We start from the raw sequence: 22,028 nt of genomic DNA, 5'->3' as shown, positions 1-22,028 counted from the left end.
GATTAGCAACTTTTTATGGTGACTATATTGGCTTAACAATGACGGGAAACCATATGTGTATGAGCATCTGCATGGATAGAGATTAAGAAAATGGGGGAAAGCAAATGCTTTGTTATGAGACTGGAATGTTTTGAATTTATATTATCTTCATTTTACTCCAAGCAAGAGACTGGGCTTTGAATAACTCAGCTAATCAGCTTAGTGATAAATGTTGTGAGTACTTGTCTTACGTTTCATTCTTCCGAAACAGAAGTAAACAGCAGTGCTGCACCCCATTGTAATTATCCACAAGAGCCCAAGAATCTGATAAAAGTGAAAATAAATGGCAATCAAATAACAATATAATTTTATATTTTCAGCAGACAGTTGGGGAAGACTGTATGGTACATTTTCTCTCAAGTTTCTAGAGTTGTAAAAATTTTATTGACTCTTGACAAAGCCTGTTGTTACAGACCTTCCATCCTTTGGTACGTTGACTATCTGATTATTTATTGCCGTGTTTTGCTGTGCGTATGTTCTTTTCTTTTTTAATCTCATGGGTGGATGGGGAGTTGGTTATAATTTAGTCATCTCTAAGACCTTGAAACAAAATGGAGTCCCTGGTGTTATATCTTGTTCTTTTTTTCTTTTCTTTTAATTTTTTAATTTTTAATTTTAATAATTTTTTTTATTTTTAATTTTTATTTTTTTTCTTTTAATTTTTTAAAACTTGAGATATAATTGACATATAACATTATGTGGGTTTAAGGTGTACAATGCACTGATTTGATACCATTATATATTGCAATATGATTAACATCTTAGTGTTAGCTGGCACCTTTATGGGGTTACCTAACTGTTATTTCTTTTTTGTGGTGAGAACAGTTAATATAGTCTCTTAGCAACTTTAACTCTATAATACAGTATTGTTGCCTGTAATCATTATGCTGTGTTAGCCCTTCAGGACTTATTTTCAACAAACTTGCAACTAGTAGATAAACGAGTCCTGTTTATTTACCAAATAGTACTTCTAGTTTGTTTTTACTTTCTTTTTCCTAAGCATTCTTATTTCGACATTTTTTGTGTGTGTGTGTGTGAGATAGACACTTGAAACAATAATTTAGTTGGCTCTGAATACAGAATCTACCTTCTGTTAACCTAGGAATTTTCTCAATTTCTTCTGTATTTGAGTTCCCTTCATGTTTAACAGGGCTCTAATTGTGCTAAGGCTTTGTTTATTTATTTTTTAAATAAAGTTATTTTATCTATTTATTTTTGGCTGCATTGGGTCTTTGTTGCTGCGCGCAGGCTTTCTCTAGTTGCCACGAGCGAGGGCTGCTCTTTGTTGGGGTGCGTGGGCTTCTCATTGCGGTGGCTTCTCTTGTTGCGGAGCACAGGCTCTAGGTGTGCGGGCTTCAGTAGTTGTGGCGCACGGGCTCAGTAGTTGTGGCGCACGGGCTCAGTAGTTGTGGCTTGTGGGCTCTAGAGCACAGGCTCCGTAGTTGTGGCACATGGGCTTAGTTGCTCCGCAGCATGTGGGATCTTCCCGGACCAGGGCTTGAACCCGTGTCCCCTGCATTAGCAGGTGGATTCTTAATCACTGTGCCACCAGGGAAGTCCCTGTGCTAAGGCTTTAGAGGAAGGACATTTCTCCGGTACAAGATGAAAGAGTGTGTGTTTGTGTTAGGGCTGTGTCTCTGGCCGGGGCCATTGAATTATGTGTATCCCCCGTTACACCAAGGGTGAAAGATTTATTTTTTATCTGTTAAATTGCCACCATATTTCTTTGTGACATATTAAATGTTCAATATATATTTTTGTTTAAAATTTAAATTGTGGCCTGAGTTAGAAGCCCAGAGGATTACATACCCATTTTTCTTGGGGTGGGGGGAATGCATACATTCAAGTCAAGAAATAGAATCTCAAAAAAAAAAAAAAAAAAGAATCTCTCCAGCCCCCCCCAATCTACCCACCTTCCACCACGTGCTTTTCACTAGTCACCACACCCACCCACCCCTCTAGATGTGACTGCTGTCCTGAATTTCATGGCAATCTTTTCTTGCTTTTGCTTATAACTGGATAAGGTATGTGTAAATCTTAAACCAAATAGTTTATTTTGGAACTTTCTATAAGCAGACTCATGCTAGATGTATTTTGTGTATCTCGCTCCTTTTAAAGTTTTGTTTGCAAGTTTCACCCATTATTGCATTATTGTATTGCATGTAGCTGTGGTTCATTAAATTGTATTATTAGATATTGTTCCATTCTGTGCCTTTACTGCAACTCAGTGGTTCTCTTGTGGGTGAGCACTGGCCCTGTTTCCATCTTTTGGCCACTATGAGCCCTGCAGCTGTGAACATGCCAGCAAAGTACTGGCCCCAGCTCCTCTTAGGTTGAAGAATTGGCATCTGTGACAACCGCTATTTTGAATGTTATCTTTGTCGTATCTTTGATTTTCCTCAGAGTTTTCCCTCTGATGTTTGCATCTGTAAACAATATCTCATTACATTTCAAATATATTTCAACTCCATATCAATGATGTCATACTGTGTGTTTACCTTTTGTAAAATTAATTTTTATTGGATTCTATTAATTTTTATTGTATAGTTGCTTTACAATGTTGTATTAGTTTCTGATGTACAGCAAAGTGAGTCAGCTATATGTATGTATACATATATCCTCTCTTTTTTGGATTTCCTTCCCATGTAGGTCACCACAGAGCACTGAGTAGAGTTCCCTGTGCTCTACAGTAGGTTCTCATTAGTTATCTATTTTATACATAGTATCAATAGTGTATATATGTAAATCCCCATCTCCCAATTCATCCCACCCTGTGTGTTTACATTTGCTTCTTACGTTTTTCTCTCAACTTCATCTACAATGTATACAGTTGTCATTGATTTCTTTTCACTGAAATAAATTCTTCTGTGCAGATTACATTTTATGACTACAATACAATTTTATTCTCCTATCCAGGGACATTTGGATTATTTGCAGTTTTCTTTTTCCATTATAAATAATTTTGCTATGAACATTCCTGTACATGAAAACTTTGGCACCCGTTCAAGAGTCCCTCAGGATGGAACTAGGAGAAAAATGGCTTTTCAGTATAATGCTTGGCTTTTGGCATCAGCACAGGATGATGGGCTTAGTTGCTCCGTTATTTATTTTTTTAATAAATTTATTTTATCTATTTATTTTTGGCTGCGTTGGGTTTTTGTTGCTGTGCGCAGGCTGTCTCTAGTTGCGGTGAGCGGGGGCTACTCTTCGTTGTGGTGCATGGGCTTCTCATTGCGGTGGCTTCTCTTGTTGTGGAGCACAGGCTCTAGAGCACAGGCCTCAGTAGTTGTGGCACGTGGGCTCAGTAGTTGTGGCTCACAGGCTCTAGAGTGCAGGCTCAGTAGTTGTGGTGCACGGGCTTAGTTGCTCTGTGGCATGTGGGATCTTCCCGGACCAGGGCTCGAACCTGTGTTCCCTGCATTGGCAGGCGGATTCTGAACCACTGCGCCACCAGGGAAGTCCCTGATTAGTACTTTCTTCTGCCACCCTTTATTTCTCAAGTTTCTAGTTACGGGTATGTTTGTTTCTGGTGCCCATTACGTGCCGCTGATCCTTTTTTCTGTCTCTAAGCTGACATGACACCATTTTAACTATCGCTTTAATACACCTTGGTATTTGGCAAGTTCTCTGATCTTGTTCTCCCTCTTGGTCTGAGGGAGGACATGGCATATTTTGCAACTTTTTATAACTGCTAGCATTAACCTGGCAAGTTCCACGGAGAACCCTGTGTGTCGTATCTTTCAACATGGACACACCTGACAACAGCATTCTAATTTGAGGTGATGGGTACTGACTTGTATTGACGTCATAACCTCCTGATAGGATGTGCTCTCTGATCCGTTAGCCTCCCGTGTTGCCCCATCCACACCCTTCCTTCCCTAAAGCCGGTGGTTCCCTACGGCCCGTTAGGAATCCGTTCAGAATCCTGAGTCTGTCCCTTCAGGCCGTCCGCGGTAGACCTCTGCTTATCTCTCCAGTCTCCCATCCCCTTCCGCCTTCTCCTCTAGCCACACTTTGAGATCCTTCCACTGCTGCTTGGAGCTCTGTCATGCCTCAAGCCCCCAAGTTCCCCTCTGGAAGAGCTGGGAAACTGTTGGTCTTTCTTTAAAGCACCTCCCATCTCTCCTCCGTCCTCCTCTCTGCTCCCTATCCCCCTTGTTTCTCACACTATAACCTTGTCCACCAGCAGGTGCTCTAAGGGTCTCATTCAGTTTGGAAGCTGAGGAGTGTAAGCAACAGGATACCAATGAAACGTGGCTTCAACAACTGGGATTTGTTTTTCTCACAAAATAAAAACCCCGTAGGTTGGTGGACCCAGGGTTGAATTCAGCTACTTGATGATGTCAGGGTTATGCTTCTTTCTTTTCACTATTCCCTCATGGTCACAAGAAGGCTGCCAGTGACAGGAGGGCTGCAGCAGCTCCCTGCATCAAAAAGAGGAAAAAGACCTTCTCTTCACTATTATTATTCTTTTTATCAGGGAGGAAAAGATTGCCTCAGAAATCCACCACGAGACTCTCTTTCCTGTGCTATTGGCCAGTATCCCAACTGCAAGGGTGGCTGCGGCAGTTTGGACTTGATATCACACACTGATGCCAGGAGGGAGGAGTGGACGTTGGAAATAGTCTGACTCAGGACCTTCCTGCTTATGCACACAAAGGGGCCTGAAGTTCACAGATGAGTTTGCATATTACACACCTTTGGACTTGGGGGGGGCGGGAATGCATTGAGTGTGTGTCAACTTTGCTGCAGTCCAAAGAGCTGTGTGGAACCGCTGAGTTTACTGTTACACAATAATTGAGTTTTACTTCCTTTTTTTCATACTTACACATTAGTAAGGATAACTTCAACTCTATAAAATTTTTTGTACTTTTCTGGGAAAAACTATGTTTTCCTCCTTTTTGCTGTTCTCTTTCTGGAAATCCTATTACATGTTTGATCTTTGGTGTTGATCCTCTATGTCTTATCTGTCTTCTCAAATTTTGTGCCGTCTTGTCTTCTAGTCTATTTGGTAATATGTACTACACTGTCCAATATGGTAGCCATAGACACATATAACTGTCAAAAATTAAATTTAGATTAATTAAAATTAAGTAAAATTTACAATCCAGCATCTTAGTTGTAGCAGGTCATATTTCAAGTATCAATAGCAACAGGTAGCTACTGTGTTGGACACCACGGATGAGAAAGATTTCCATCATCAAGGAAAGTTCTATTAAATATTACTGGTGCAGAGCCTACTTAGAAAAGCTTTCTGAGCACGGATCCAGACAGAGTCTGTGAGAGTGTCTTCAACAAATTTTTACTAAGTTAAAAGAAATCAGAAAAATTGTGTAAACTAGATTTAAAACACTGGGGTCCATCGCTCTTTGCTCTACTTCGTTATAGGAAACTTTGTTCTAGTAAATTCCCGTTAATAAGTAATCATAAAATCAATCATATGACACATTTTATATCTGTTTCTTCTACTTTGTTATTTAATAAACAGCAATTTTAAGTGGTCATACTTTTGAAAGATTTAAGTGCGAAATTAAATTGTCAAATAGTGGTGACTTGCATTGCAAGCAGAATTACTGTAAAGATATATATGTATATGTGACAGTTAATTATTAAGAACACTTAATGGGTTCCATTAATGTGAGCAAATTCAACTCATTAATTATTTTCCCAGCAGTTATCCTTACTAATGTGTAAGTAGGAAAAAAAGGAAGCAAAACTCAATTACTGTGTAACAATAAACTCAATGGTTCCACACAAGCTCTTTGGACTGCAGCAAAGTTGACACACACCCAATGCAGTGCACCAAAATCCAAGGGTATGTAATATGCATGCTTTGTGCCTTCATTATTTGTTTGACTGTTTTACTTTTAAAAACCTTAGTTTTAGGGACTTCCCTGGTGGTCCAGTGGTTAAGACTCCGTGCTCCCACTGCAGGGGGCATGGGTTCAATCCCTGGTCAGGGAACTAAGATCCCACATGCTGCATAGCATGGCCAATAAAACAAAAAACAAAAGAGACCCCCAAAAACCTTAGTTTTAAATCATTACAGATTCACAGGAAGTTTCAAAGACAGTACAGAGATGTCCTATGTACCCTTCACCCAGATGCCCCCAATGGTTACATCTTATAGAACAATATCAAATACTGATAGTTACAGCATCACAACCAGGAAGTTGACGTTGGTACAATGTGTCATTTCATCCCATGTCTAGTTTCACGTAGTTGCTATAATCAACTATTGTACTAGATTACACATTATACTATATTAAAGCTATTCCATCACCACAGGACTCTATTGTGTTAGCCGTGTGTGGTCCCCACTGCACCCCCCCATCATTCCTAACCCTGACAACCACTCATCTGTTCTCCGTCTCTGTGACTGATCTCGAGAATGTTACAGAAATGGAGGCTGAGTGTGCAGCCTTCCATATTGGCTTTTCACGCAGCATACTATCCTTGAGATTCATTCAAGTTGTTGCTTCTACAAAAGTTTCTTTTTATTCCTGAGGGTCATGGTATGCATGTCCTACACTGTGCCTAAGCTTTTGTAGGACGTTTTAGTTTTTTCCAGTTTTTGGGCAATTACAAATAAAGCTGTGATGAACATTCTGGTAAGGATTTTGTTGGAGCCTAATGTTTCAGTTCTCCAGGATAAACGTCAAGGAATAGGATTGCTGAGTTGCATGCTAAGTGTACATTTAATCACTTAAGAAGCTGCCAAACTATTTTCCAGTGTCGCTGTACCATTTTACGGTCTCACCAGCAAGGTGTGAGAGGTCCGGTTTCTCCACATCATTGCCAGTGTTAGGCACTTTCAATGTTTTTAATTTCAGCTACTCAGTGGGTGTGTAGGATAGCTTGTCATGGTCTCTATTTGCATTCCACTAACAGCCAGATGTTAAACATCTTTTCACACGGTTCATTTGCTATCTGTACGTACCCCTGGTGAAATGTCTTTTAATGTCTTTGGCATGTTTTCCAACTTGTTTGTATATTTGGTTTTTACTATTGAACTTCTATATTTCTTTATATATTCTAGGCACAAGTCCTTTGTCAGATATGTGGTTTGGAAATACTTCTTTCACCTTCTTAAAAGGGTCTTTTTTTAAAAAAATTAATTAATTAATTAATTTATTTTTGGCTGTGTTGGGTCTTCGTTTCTGTGCGCGGGCTTTCTCTAGTTGCGGCAAGCGGGGGCCACTCTTCATCGCGGTGCGCGGGCCTCTCATTATCGCGGCCTCTCTTGTTGCGGAGCACAGGCTCCAGATGCACAGGCTCAGTAGTTGTGGCTCACGGGCCCAGTTGCTCCGCGGCATGTGGGATCTTCCCAGACCAGGGCTCGAACCCGTGTCCCCTGCATTGGCAGGCAGATTCTCAACCACTGCGCCACCAGGGAAGCCCCTTAACAGGGTCTTGACATAGCAAAAGATTTTAGTAATTTTGATGAAGATCAATTCAGAATTTTTAAATGGAGCATTCTTTTAGTATCATGTCTGAGAATTCTTCACGAAGCCCTAGGTCCCAAAGCTTTTCTCCCATGTTATCTTATAGGAATTTTATATTTTATAGGTTGATATTTCATATCCTAATCTATGATCCATTTTGAGTTAATTTTTATATAAGGACTAAAATGTACTGAAGTTCATTTTGGTGCTGATGGAATTACTGTGCCGCCATTTGTTGAAAAGACTATCCTTCCTCTGTTGAACTGTGTTTGCACATCTGTCACAACTCAGTTGACCACACTTGTGTGGGGCTATTTCTGGGCTCTCTCTTCTGTACCTTTGATCTGTATGTCTATACCCTTCACTAATGTCACACAGTCTTGATGACTATAGCTTATAGTAAGTCATGAAATTGAGGATACTTTCTTCTTATATCAAAATTGATTTAGTTATTCTAGTTCCCTTGCCTTTCCATACAAATTTTAGAATAATTTCGTCCATATTTGCAGAAAGTTTTGCTGAGATTCTGATAGGAGTTTCATCAAACCTATATATCATCTTGGGGAGAATTACCCTCCTTACTACATTGAATTTTCCAATCCACGAACATGGCTGGCCGTTCCAATTATTTAGATTTGGATTTCTAAATTACTAATGGATTTCTTTCATTAGTACTTTACAGTTTTCGGCATGCAAATCCTGTATGTGTTTGGGTAAGTATTTTTAAGTATTTTAAGTATTTCTGAGCAATAATAAGGTGTGTTGTATTTTAAAATTCCACATGTTCATTGCTAACATATAGAAATACAGTTGATTTTTGTGTGCTGATCTTGTTCCCCAAGACCTTGATGAACTCACTTTCTAGTTCTATGAGTTTTTGTAGATTTCTTGGGCTTTTCTACACAGATCATGATGGCATCTGCAAATGGACATCTCTTATCTGTACACCTTTGTTTTATGTTTTTGCCATGTTTCCAGACCTATGTTGTGTGTGGGTGGGAGAGCAGACACCCTTGCTTTGTCTTGTTTTGGTATCAGGGTCATACTCACTTCACAGAACGAATTGGGAAGTGTTCCCTTTTCTTCTGTTTCCTGGAATACATCATGTAAAACTGGTGTTAATTCTTCTTTAAACATTTGGTAGAATTCTTCATTGAAGCCATCTGGGCCAGGAAATTTCTTTTTTAGTATCTTAAATTATGATTCAATTTTCTTAATAAGGCTATTCAAATTATTTCACATTGGGGAAGTCATTCTTTCCAAAAACTTGCCTCTTTCTCTGGCCTCTGTTGCTTCCAACAGGAAATCTGCTGTCATTTTAATAGCTTTTCTTGTATAGGTCAGGGGTCCTTTCTCTCTCACTGTTTTCTTTGTCTTTAGTTTTCAGAAGTTTGACTATGATGTGTCTTGTGTGGATTTCTCTAAGTTTATCCTGTTTGGTAATTGCTAGCCTTCTTGAATCTATAGGATTTTAGCTTTTATTAAATTTGAAAAAATTTCAGCAATTATTTTTTAAATGCTTTTCAGCCCCAACCTATTTCTCCTCTTCTTCTGGGACGTCAATGATATGAATATGAGACTTTCCGTTATCAATCCACAGGTCTCTGAGGCTTTGTTCATTTTTTTCAGTCTACTTACTCTGTGTTCTTCGGATTAGGTCATTCTTATGTCTGAACAGACAGCAAGGGTCACCAGACATAGGGGGAGGTCTTCAAAATGAGAGAAAAGCAAACAGAAAGAGAAAAGCAGAAAACTAGTAAGAACTTAAGGAAATGATTAATGAGTGAGGGAAATTCCAAAAGACATTACGTCCATTCAGTAAGCACTGGGTGCTATAGAAAGAAAGGACAAGAGAAAACTTAAAAATATAATGAACTTAAAAATATAATGGTCAAGTAACCAAATTCAGTAGGAGCCTGGAAGGTAGATTTAAGGAACTCTCTCAGACCAGAAGATGGGAAGGTACAAAATCTGAGAAGGCAGGTAAGACATAGAGGATCAACACCAAAAATCAAAACTGTGATAGGATTTCCAGAAAGAGAACAGCAAAAAGGAGGAAAATATATTTTTTCCAAAAAAATAATACAAACATTTTTATATAGTTGAAAGTAGCCCAATTTCTCAACTGGAAGGAACCTACCATGTGTCAAATAGAACAAAAAAGCCACAGGCTTAGGCGCCTCACTGAGGAATTTGACTATCAGGATAAAGGCTTTTTCAGGAAAGAAGGTCACCTGAGAATCATTTTTGACAAGAGTTCTCATCAGGACGTTAGGTGCTAAAAAAGGGAGGGCACTTCCTTTTTGTTTATTTCAAGATTTTGCTGGTGTTGTTCACTGTTTTGTCTGTTGCTTCTGAACTCTGGGGAGGGTCCATGAGTACTTGCACGTCCTTTTAACAAACAAATGAATGCAGGAGTTGAGTGAGGGCAGGAGAAGTGTACACCTTCCCATCAGGAATGAGCTTCTTTGTCAAGCCAGCGTTCTTTAAGACGTGCTGCTCCCATGGTTCCCCCTCCTGTAACAGGGTGTGGGTCTGGCTGGAGTTCGCTGCTGGGTGGCTTGATGGGACAGTGGTGCCGGTGTCCGTCCTGCTCCGAGTGTAAAGTGAAGAACCTCTGTATCCTATTACCAGTTAATCACTAAAGGGATGCTGCCTATAAGCTTAAATTATCCATAATGGCCCATCACTGGGACCCCTGCCTCCGAGAGAGAGATGAAGGTAAATGAGCATTCGGCTAAAATACCTGTGTTTAGCTCCCAGGGAACCTCCTGACCCCGCCCACCTGTGAATGACTGCACGCGGGAGAAATTAACTCCTCCCCTCCGGAGGCTGCCGGGAACCAGGAAGTGCTTGGCTTTAGTCCCGCCCCTTGTGGTATAAAAGGAGCCTGACTGCTGACGCAGGCAAGATGGTGTTTTGGGGGCGAGAGCCCACCGTCTTCTTGGTGTGCTGGCTTTCTGGATAAAGTCACTACTCCTTTCCCCCAATAACTCGTCTCTCGATTTATTGGCCTGTCGTCCGGCGAGCGGCACGAGCTTGGACTCGGGAACGTGAGGTCTGAGAAGAGCGTCTCACGGCGAAGGTGAGAACCGAGCCGAGAGGGGGCTCGGCAGAGAGGCACACCGTGGCCCCTGGCGCAGTTCCCACCGCTGGGCCCGTGGGCAGGCGCTGGCTCCAGGGAGAAGGCAGAAAGCAGAACCCCAGGGCTTCCCCTTGGTGCGGGGAGGTGGTTACGGGGGGCTTCCTTTCACGGGGCCCTTTGCATCTGAAGGGGATTGAAGGCGGCTTTAGGGGGTCGTGTTTGTTCCACGTGTCCACACGTCACACAAAGGGAACCGCTTCAGGAGAAGCGCAGGAATGCTGAGCTGAGGCTGCCGGAGGGGAGGAGCTGAATCCAGCGTCTCCCCGTCCAAGAGCCGCCACATCCAACCAATGGATGACAGGCACGGGGCTCTGATGCCCACGTCTGAGTCTTTCCAGTGAAGACCTAGTGAGGCCTCAGCAGATGGAGATCCCGCTTCCTCTTTGGTGCAGATTTCTTTTATTACTATGTAGTCTGGGTTCCTTTATGTATCCCAGGCTGGTCAGTGCTGGGTGATCGGGTCATTGCAGCACGGCCCATATTAATCTCACACACACACACACAAACACGTGTTTTCTTTTTTGAAGTTCATTTGCATGGACCGTTTTCAGGAGAGCTACGGAAGAGGTTTGCTTTTTTTCAGTAGCACTCTGCAACATTTTCTAGTACTGGTCCTGCCATTTCATAAATTAAAACTAAACTAACTAAACTTCTAAGCCTCTTTCCTCATTTGTGAAACCCTTATGATAGGACCTAAAATAACCTTCCTCAAAGGGTAAGAGTGTTATGAGGATTCGATGAGATAAAACATGTAAAGCCCCTAGCAATGTGTTTGGAAGAGAATAATTCCAAACAATTTCAGTTGTTAGTACTGTTATTGTTGCTGTCATGACTCATTACATTTAATCATCAAAATTCTAGGGAAAAGACACTACAGTTACTCCAATTTTACAAATGTTCTGATAATTTAAGAAGCAACTGAAGAAAATCTAGCCGTGATATTTAGGCGTTGGCTTAGATCACACAATTATTTCTAATTGTTTTTCCTACGGAATTAGACAATTTTCTATAGACTTTGAAACTACGAATCAACGATTTAAAACATTTCATAATCAGAAAGGGAACATTATTGATTTAAGTCATATTGGGGAAAAGCCGTCTCGTGTTAAAGTCGTGTCAGTTTTGGGGATGATGTACCTGGCGTGTCCTCTGAGTCAAGGTCACTGAGGGACCCGAGGACCTCCATCCTGATCCAGCGTGGTTCTCAGGCTGTCGGATTTCAGGTACAGTGGATGGCCTCAAAGCATCTCTTATAATGAAATATTGAATTGATTTATTCCCACGTACCCAAAGGCATTTCTGGTCAATTCAGGCTAACTGGAAAAGCTGAGAAAAACACTTAAAATTCTCTGCCGTTTCATTCTGCCCGACATCTCAGTTCAGAGTTGCTCAGTGAAGTGGGCCAATAGGCCTGATGCCCAAGATGAAAGTACCCGAATAAAAGATGAACATTTGCATTCACTCCAGCTTTCATGCCCAGATATGAAAGCAAATTAGGGACACTTAGGGAATCATTTCATGGCAATGGGGAGTGAAGATTATGGGTTTTGACTACTGAAGAACATCAAGAAACCACATTTTTTATATATAGGTTTGCAAATGCAGGGTGATCTTTGTCTGCAGTGACTTATGCCTATTTGTGCCTTAATTCACAGTGTTTCAACCTGAGCTTCACAAATTACTATCTCTGTGACCTCAGGCAAGAACATTTGGGATCATAGTGAGGATTTTTGAAACTTTAGTTTTGGGTTTTTCAGTTATACACAAAAGTACCCCAGCTTCCTAACCATAAGACCACTATCTCACAAAAGATTAGCAATACTCTTTTAATATCATCATATAGTCAGTGTGTTTTCATATATCCCTAATTGGATATTTAAATTTTGTTTAAATTGGGATCCAAATGAGGTCGGCATTTTGATTGCTTGAGTGTCTTTTATTTTCGCCTACATTAATTATTCTGTTGAAGGAACTGAGTAGTTTGTAGGGTTTGCCACAGTCTGGATTTCATTTATTTCAACCTCATGGAATTTTTAACACATTACTGTGTTCTCTATAGCTCCTATAATTTGGTAGATAGATCTACATGTTTGATCAGATTCAACCTTGATTTTGTTTTTCCTTCCTTCCTTCCTTCTTTCCTCCCTCCCTCCCTCCTTCCCTTCCTACCTTCCTTCCTTTCTTCTAGACTACTTCTTTCCATCAGGAAGCACATGCTGTCTGGTTGTCTCTTTTATTGGTGATGTTTATCATCCATTGATGAGCTGTGCTTAGATTTATTAATTCGTTAATTCATTATACTACAAAATGTGATATTCTAATTCTATCATACTTAGTTTATTTAAAGCTGGGATAATTCAAGAAAGAAACTTTCCCTCGTTAACTATTGGGTTATCCTGATGTAGGAATTTTATAGGAAAGACCTGATTATTGCTTGAATCCCTCTTCTTCCTTTTTAAAACCCAGTTTTAAAATAATGAGTTGGCTCCCTAACATATATCCAAGGTTGATTAATGGGTTGAAGGTCTTTCCTTTTTTAGAAGTATTGTAAACCTCTAGATATTTAATGTGTTTCAATCCATTGCAATTGATATCTTTGTCGATGTTCAAATCATTCTATTTGCAGCCAGTGGGAGCCTATTCAACTTAGTTCCTGAGTCCTTTTGACAAGACCCTGGTGGTCTTGACAGCTTCCTTGCTTTCTGGTGGGACAAGATGTTCCAGATTTATCTTATACGTTGGAATCAGCCATTTCTCAAGGACCCCTAGTTTATTTGAAGGCTGCAATCTGAGATGTGGTACTGCTGTGTTAGTCTTTGTTTCTAGGCCTTCTCAGTGTATAGAACTAGGAAATACATATTATTTTTTAAAGATAAGTCATCAGCTTATGCTCATGTTTCCAAACTGTGCACTACAGGGCTTTTCCCTCCCTCATTAATCTTGTTTCCCTTCAACAGCGCTGAAAATCTCAGCTCACAACCAAAATACTTACTTGATTTATCTTTCAAAACACGTAACAACACTGCCACAACCACCATCATGAAAATGGTTTTAGAATTTTTTAGGCTTTTCCTTTTTGTCCTTCGGGACCATCCTACTCTGGACATATGGTTAAATTTTTGTGTTTTAAAGCTTAGCGTGATTCCTCTCTGAGTCATTTTGCTGCCAAATAGATACACAGGTTTGTTTTGTTTGCTTTTGATTTTTAGGGATGGCTTTTGAAAATAGATTTAAATTTGTTTAATAAATGATATAAATAATTACATCATTCTAAAGTCAAATCTATTTTTTAAAAATCCAAAGAAATCTATCTGCCATCTGTCACTCCTAATTTTATCTCTCCTTCAATAGGTAACCATGGGCAGGTGGTAATCCTTAAAAAGTCAATAAATAATTGTTATGAGTACTTTTTAAGCAAAGTATTCTACTAGTTTTGCTAAGTGACCCCTTAACATACTTTAGAATACACTCATCTGGAAATAAAATGTAAAAGCTGAACAGTATTTTTAGATGCTTTCTTTTTTCTTTTTAAAGGTAATTTGTTCTATTTTTAGAATCTGGAAATTAAAATAAATAAAGAACAAAATAAAAATCATTCATGATTTTATCACTTAGAAATAGCCAGTGATAAAATTTAGTTTCTCTTCTTTTAGCCTTCTTTCCTCTCCAACTGATTTTTTAAACTGCAGTTGCAAATTGCATTATGATTTTGTATTTTGCCTTTTGTTGTGCTTAAAGTTATATCCTGTGCAATTATCCATGTCTTTTTACATTTGTTTTTAAAGACAGCAAAGTGTTCTATTATTTTCATTCATCTACTCAACACATATTTATGGAACTACTTGTGCGTGGAAGGCACAGAGACACGCACTAGGGAAACAGCAGGAAACAAAACAAACCAACTCCTGACCTCATGGAGCTTATGTGTCTCCACACCACACACACACAGCACACACACACACACCAACCACACACCACACCCACACACACAGCACACACACACACCACACACACCACACACACACCGCACACACACAGCACACACACACAGCACACACACACACCACACCACACATACACCACACACCACACACACACCACACAGCACACACACAGCACACACACATACACACAGCACACACAGCACACACACCACACACACACCACACACACACACAGCACACACACCATACACCACACACACACACCACACACACACAGCACACAGCACACACACCACGCACACACCACACACACACTGTACACTGCACACACAGCACACACACACGCACACACACACACACATCACTTAGCCTACCCTGAGGGTTGCCTACTTAAGTTGTATGTAATTACTTGCTGTTATAAATATTGTTCTGATGAGCTTCCCAACACATAAATCTTTGAACCTGTCAGGATAGGTCCCAGAAGTGGAATTACGTGTATAAAACCTCAATGATATAGGTATTAATTTCTAACAGAGTCTACCTAAGGATCTGTCAGAACCTCTTGATGGTGAAGGGCTAAGGTGATTGTATCTATACTGGTCCCTCGTGTATGGGAGGGTTGGTGTCCTGATTCTTCTGAGCCTTTTCTCTGTGGTCCAGCCTCCTCTGTGTGGGGATGGAAATTCAGATGGTGAGGGGATGAAGATGAGAGGCTTGGCTTGGCTGCAGTCTTGGGAGAACCAGTGGAGTTGGCATGGGTCTCAGAGCCTCAGCAGAGAAGTAAGAAGGGAGAGGGCTGAGGGCAGGGTCTCCAGCCTGTGATCAGAGCTGTCTTCCCACACTCCCTGCACCATCCACGAGATGCAGGACCTGGACTTCACGTGTCTGTCTTCATCAAGCCTTATAGGCGAGAAAAGAGCGCTTAGTTCTTATGGGCTTATGAATTCCTAAGAATGGTTATAGAGTCGGAATGTTTGAGTTGAATCCTGACTCTTATGTACTCACCGTATGACTTTAGGTAAGTTTTTAACCTGGCCAAGTCTCTGTTTATTCACTGGAAAATAGCAAGTACCCATCTCAGAAAAATTAAGTGGAATAAACAATATAAAACATTTATTGACAATCTAGGGATGTATGAAGTACTAAATAAATGCCACTTATTTATAAAAACCAGGATACAAAACATGCTGGTGATCAAGTCTTGATGACTAGCATGAACTTATTCTTTTTTTAAAAAAATTAATCAGTTAATTAATTTATTTTTGGCTGCATTGGGTCTTCATTGCTGCTGCGCACGGGCTTTTTCTCTAGTTGAGGCGAGCAGGGGCTACTCTTTGTTGCGGTGCACAGGCTTCTCATTGCAGTGGTTTCTCTTGTTGCAGAGCACGGGCTCTAGGCGTGCGGGCTTCAGTAGCTGTGGCATGTGGGCTCAGTAGTTGTGACTCGTGGGCTCTAGAACACAGGCTCAGTAGTTGTGGCACACGGGCTTAGTTGCTCCGCAGCATGTGGGATCTTCCTGGACTAGGGCTTGAACCCATGTCTCCTGCATTGGCAGGTGGATTCTTAACCACTGTGCCACCAGGGAAATCCAGCACGAACTTATTCTTAAATCATTGAGTCAATGTTCTTCAAACCATAATATGGAATATTTTTAAGTAAAAATTTCAGATTTGGCCAAGTCCTCATTTCAGGGCACACATTAATTTTGACAGAATATCCTTTATTTATGTTTATGTGATTTGCTTCAAGCTTGCTTTAATGATCAAAAAGAAGATACAAACTTTTCTCCCTTAAATTACTCCCTGAAAAGTGCAGACCTCAAATGGAGGACTGACATCCATGAAAATGATAGTGTAGGGAACTCTGAGACTCATTCTTTCCCACAAACACTGAAAAAACTGGCAACTCTGGAGGACAGCCATAGGTTTACAGCAACCAAGCAAATGCCTAACTAATCAAGAAAAAGGAAACTATGGGAAAAAAAAAAAAAGAAGGAAGCAAAGAAAAAGGAAACAGAAAGACAGGAGAGCTTTGGGGGCATTTTAACTTATCGTTGCCCCACCCCCTCCCCAGCTTGGCAGTGGCCTTGAAGGTGACATCCCACATTCCCAGTGGGGGTTCCTGCTTCCAGGGAGAGAAGAGCAGACCCAGGTCCCAGGGAGTCATGTTTGTCTGTTTGGCCTGTCTGGGGGCTCCCTGAAGGACTGATATAAAAGGATTGCCTTTGTTTCCTCTGAACCAGAACTCTCTCAGGGAGAAAACTCAACTCCAGGAAGATGGTCCTTGAAGACACTGAAAGGACAGAAGGTAACAACTGGGCAAACAGTAGACATGCTGAAAGCCCAGGAGAAGGAGCTGGGGAGTCAGATTTGGGGAATAAGGGTTTTGAAAAGCTCCCATGCAAACCAGGGAATCTGGAAGGCCATACTCATGCCCAGGGCAGGATGCATTCTGAGAAAGACCTGAGAAGAGCCTAGGCATTCTCCTCTGGCTGATGTTTAGGTTCGGCACAAGCAGGAAGTGAGGGCTAAGGCAGAGTTGTGAATGATGTGGCCAAGTGCTAAAGGTGTGCCTCAAGCAGAGCCAACCAGCAATGTCTGGGAGTCTCCTTTCCTTCCCTTCCCTTCCCTTCTCTTTCTTATCTTCTTTTCTTCCTTTCTTTTCTCTTTTTCCTTCTCTTTTTTTTTTAACTCCAAGCATTTAAGGAAATCTCCGTCAACCACTGACTACTAACCTAAATGAACAAAGACTTCAAAGACCACACATGACAAAGAATAGAGTTTTTACAAAAATAGTTTGGACAAGTTCCTAAGCAAACACATCACTACAACCCACAGCAGCAGCAACAACAAACCCTGGGGAGTATCTGATATTCAGAGTTACCCCACTATAGTATTCAAAATGTTCAGTTTTCAGCAACAACAAAAAATTGAGACATGAGAACAGACAAGACAGTGTGACCCATTTATAGGGAAAAAAAACCCAAACAAACCTAGAAATTGTCCCCAAGGAAGCACAGATGTTGGAATTACTAGACAAAGACTTTAAATCAACTGTCTTAGAAAATGAAGGTGTGTAGTTACTGTTTGTCAAGGAGCAGCTTCAGCTCCCATTACATGGCTGTTTCTCAGCATCTTCAGTCTCTCTCCTCCATATCCTAGTGTTTGGCCAATACTTTTTTGGACACAAATAGAGGAATTCAAGTTTTTCCATATTAAATGTTACTTTATAAAGCCTCCCACCTTGGAGAAATGGCTGATCCTAAGAATGGAGCAGGATATATTTATAGGACGAGCCTGGAACATCCCCAAAGTATGGATGTAAACCCAAGGGACACAGGAGCCAACTGAAAAATCTCCCAATGGTCAAAGCTGGAACGATTTGAGCAAAAAATATATAAAGTAGTATTGGATTATTTACCAAAGTATAAATATCCACCTGTCCATTCTGATATAAGTAATTGATTTAATAAGTAAGTAAATGGGGGACAAGATCAAATCTCTCATGCAGAAAAATTCCAAATAATTTGCGTAGATCCTCTCCCTCAAGGAGGTAGAGCCTAACCCCACCCTGAAGTGTGGGCTGCACACAGTGGCTTCCTTCTGACAAACATCAGCACAAGTAGATGACCAAGAGCGACATCAGCCATAGTAAGTCACGTTGATAGTACATAGCCTTCATACAATATGATGAAAAGGACACTTCACCTCTGTGGGATTCCTCCCTGGAACACATGACCCCTGCTCATCACACAAAAAATCAAACAAATCCCAATCTACAAAACACCTGACCAGTACTTCTCAAAACTGTGGGTCATCAAAACAAGAAAATTCTGAGTCACAGTCTAGAGGAGGTTATGGAGACATGATGACAACTGCCATGTCTCCTGGGTGGGGTCCTGGAACAGAGGAAGGACATTAGATAAAATGAGGGGAATCTGAATCAATTCTGGACTTCAGTTAACAATAATGAGTCAGCATTCGTTAACTGTAACAAAAGCACCCTATGGATGTAAGGTGTTGGTAACAGGGAACTGGGTGCAGGGCATTGGGAATCTCTGTAATGTCTTCTCATTTTTCCTGTAAATCTGTAACTATTCTAAAACATAAACTTTATTTAGAAAACTCCAGCTCCCCATTTCAGTATGAAGAGAAGCTAATTCTTAGGCTCCCCTGCAGTTTAGCTGTCTCTGCTGGATCTGGGTCATTGGTCAGTGTGACCACTTGAAGGGCAGCCGGAACAGGAACTGAAAGGAGACCCCCTGAGGTTTATCGTATATAATAAAACCCTTTTATTATGCATAATAAAACTGCAGAGAACTGCCTTTTAGCATGTGCAGAAAACTCTGGAGTCCAGCTGGTCCTAGAGACACTGCCTTGCTTGGGGCTGATTTATTTGGTCACCTATTTACCCAGTTCCTTCCCTAGGTGTGTTGCATGGGCCAACTTAAAAGCAGCATTTCTTCTAAGAAATTGTATGCCTCACCCTGGAACAAAGAATGAGAACATGTTTTCTGTCAAGGGGGAGTAAATTTTAGGAGTCGAGGAAGCCTTCTACTATAAGAAAACCGCGGTATATGAGAACACAATGGGTTAAGTTGGCATCTTATTCCGCATCCCAATGGGAAAATAAAAATCCACTCCAAAGTATTAACTAAGGAGAGAGAGAGAGGGGTGGGCAGAGCCAAGGGAATCTGCGAAGAGTAGGGAGAGACTCAGAGCGGCTACCACCCCAGGGCCCGAGGGTCTCCCTGGCTTCACGGGGCGGGCACCGTCCAAGCCCGCAGCCTCCGCTGGGACTGCGGCACAGGAGTGGAGGATGAGGAGGGGAGGGAGACCCTGACCCCTGCACACCCCACGCCCCGCTCCCTCCCGCTGGTCCCCAGCGCTCAGCCTCCCAGGGCGCTGAGCAAAGTGGAGCAGGCCGAGGAGGGACGTGGGGGCCAGAGGGATGAGGAACCACGGGAAACATCAGTGCACAGTGGGACTTGAACGAGATGCGTGCCTCCCAGCCTGTCTGTACGTAACAAGGTCCCAAGGCACCAGGAGCACCTTTGCCACCACCTGCTCGCCAACACCTGTGCCTTAGTCTGTTCTCCACATGTGGAACCAGGACTTCTCGTAGGGCAGCTGATTCCACGTTTCTAGCAAGGAAAAACCAGGAAGAGTCTGGAAGATGTCGTGGCCCAACAGCAAGGGGCTGTGCTGAAGGCACAAAGGAAAAGCCTGGAGGGCTGCCGTGGCCGCTGTGGTCCTTGGGCCTTGAGCACAGTCATGGCTGCAGTGGAGAGGCACGAGATTTGTCCCCAAACAACCGATTCACAACCATACTCAGAAGAGAAGAGTTGGCGAAGATAATATGGACAGACAGTTGTAATAACACAAAAGGAGGACGAATATCATGAAATGATTTTAATTATTTTGCAGATTTTAACAAATAAGTGATGTTAAAAATGTAGGTTGTGTTTCTTCTATTAATTGTGTTTATAAAGAATTGAATATGGGGCTTCCCTGGTGGCGCAGTGGTTGAGAATCTGCCTGCTAATGCAGGAGACACGGGTTCGAGCCCTGGTCTGGGAAGATCCCACATGCCGCGGAGCAACTGGGCCCGTGAGCCACAGCTGCTGAGCCTGCGCGTCTGGAGCCTGTGCCCCGCAACGGGAGGGGCCGCGATAGTGAAAGGCCCGCGCACCGCGATGAAGAGCGGTCCCCGCACCGCGATGAAGAGTGGCCCCCACTTGCCGCAACTAGAGAAAGCCCTCGCACGAACCGAAGACCCAGCACAGCCAAAAATAAATAAATAAATAAATAAATAAAATTAAAAAAAAAAAAAAAAAAAGAATTGAATATGTACTTGCTTCTATCTATGTGTGGAAGGAAGAAGAAACACAAAGAACTGCGAACAAGCCAAGAAAGCCAGGAAGAGGTAGGTACTGTTACCTCAAACAGGAAGGAGTAGCTGACTTGTGATCAACTGCAAATAGGCGGCACCGCGTTCCCAGAAGACGAGTCCCTTCAACACGCTAAGGGGGAGACTTCACCCTCTTGCCAGGAAAGGAACCCCTCTGTGGTCCTACTAATCCTAATAAAATACTGATGAGAACTACGTAGCTTTTAGTAATTTGTGCAGACTACAGATAACAGTGCATCCTAAAGACCGTGTGATACAGGCCAAGAAATGTTTTGAAAGTTGAGGATTAAGAGGTACAAACTTCCCGCTATAAAATAAATAAGTCATGAGGGTATAATGTACACATAGGGAATGTAGAAGATGATATGCTAACAACTATGTATGGTGGTGGGTAGTAACCGGTCTTATTGCCGTGGTCATTTTGTAATGTATGAAAACATAAAATCACTATGTCATACATCTGAAACTAATGTAATAATTTTAAAAAGAATAAAAATAAATAAATTAATTACAAAGCACCTTTGGGTGTATTGGCTGCCTATGGCTGCCGTAACAAACTGATGCAGCAGACACTGGTTCTCTGCGGTGCTCTTGGCCCGAAGTCTGAAATCCAGGTGTCGGCAGGCCCGCACTCCCTCTGAGGGCTGTAGGGAAGAGTCTTGGCTGTGCCCGCATCACTCCAATCTCTGCCTCCGTGGTCACATGGCCCCCTCCTCTTCTTTTTGTCAGATCTCCCCTGAGTGATTCTTATAAGACCCTTGTTCCCGCATTTAGGGCGCCCCTGAATAATGCAGGATGATCTCTTCATCTCAAGACCCTTAACCGAAAAGGGTCTGAAAACACCCCTTTTCCAAATAAGGTCACATTTGCGGGTTCCAGGAGTGGCGGTCGTGATGTATCTTTTGGGGGCTACTATTCCACCTACTACAAGGAAGAATGTGACTAGAGTTGGTGAAAAAAAACAAAAGAAAACAACAAAAAACACCTAAGACCTAGGGAGAAAGTCTAGAATTAAAAGTGAGTTAAATTACATTAAAAGTGAATTTTTTTTTCTAAAATATATATATATATATTTATTTTATTATTTTTTGCTGTGCTAACGACACCCACAACCCTCGACAACCATGTCCTGATAGTTCTTTAATACCACCTTTTCATTCTCGTCAAGGTACAGCATGGAGATGGCCCTGAGTTCCGTTGGGACACAGCACGCCTTGGGAATCTTAGAGTTAACTGAGTTGACCAGCGTCTGGACGATTTCGTGGTTCGTGGAGTTCAGGTGATCGGCCCGGGGGTGGGGTGGGAAGGGCATTCCCTGTGGCAGTAAAAGGCATGATACCCCAGGGGGGCGACGATCCAGTCATTCCACCCCACGTCACTGAAGTCCACGTACAAAGGGTTAAATATCCCCATTCTTCTGTCCCTGCTACTCGATGGGTCTAAAGTTTCTGTTGCGTAAAATGAGTAGGTTCTAGAGATCGGCTGTACGGTACTGCGCCCGTAGTTGTCAATTCTGTATTGTATACTTAACAGTTCATTAAGAAG

This window comes from Balaenoptera acutorostrata, chromosome 12, assembly GCF_949987535.1.
Source record: "Balaenoptera acutorostrata chromosome 12, mBalAcu1.1, whole genome shotgun sequence".
In the NCBI taxonomy this organism is placed as follows: Eukaryota; Metazoa; Chordata; class Mammalia; order Artiodactyla; family Balaenopteridae; genus Balaenoptera; species Balaenoptera acutorostrata.
Note: the sequence above shows the minus strand (reverse complement) of the source record.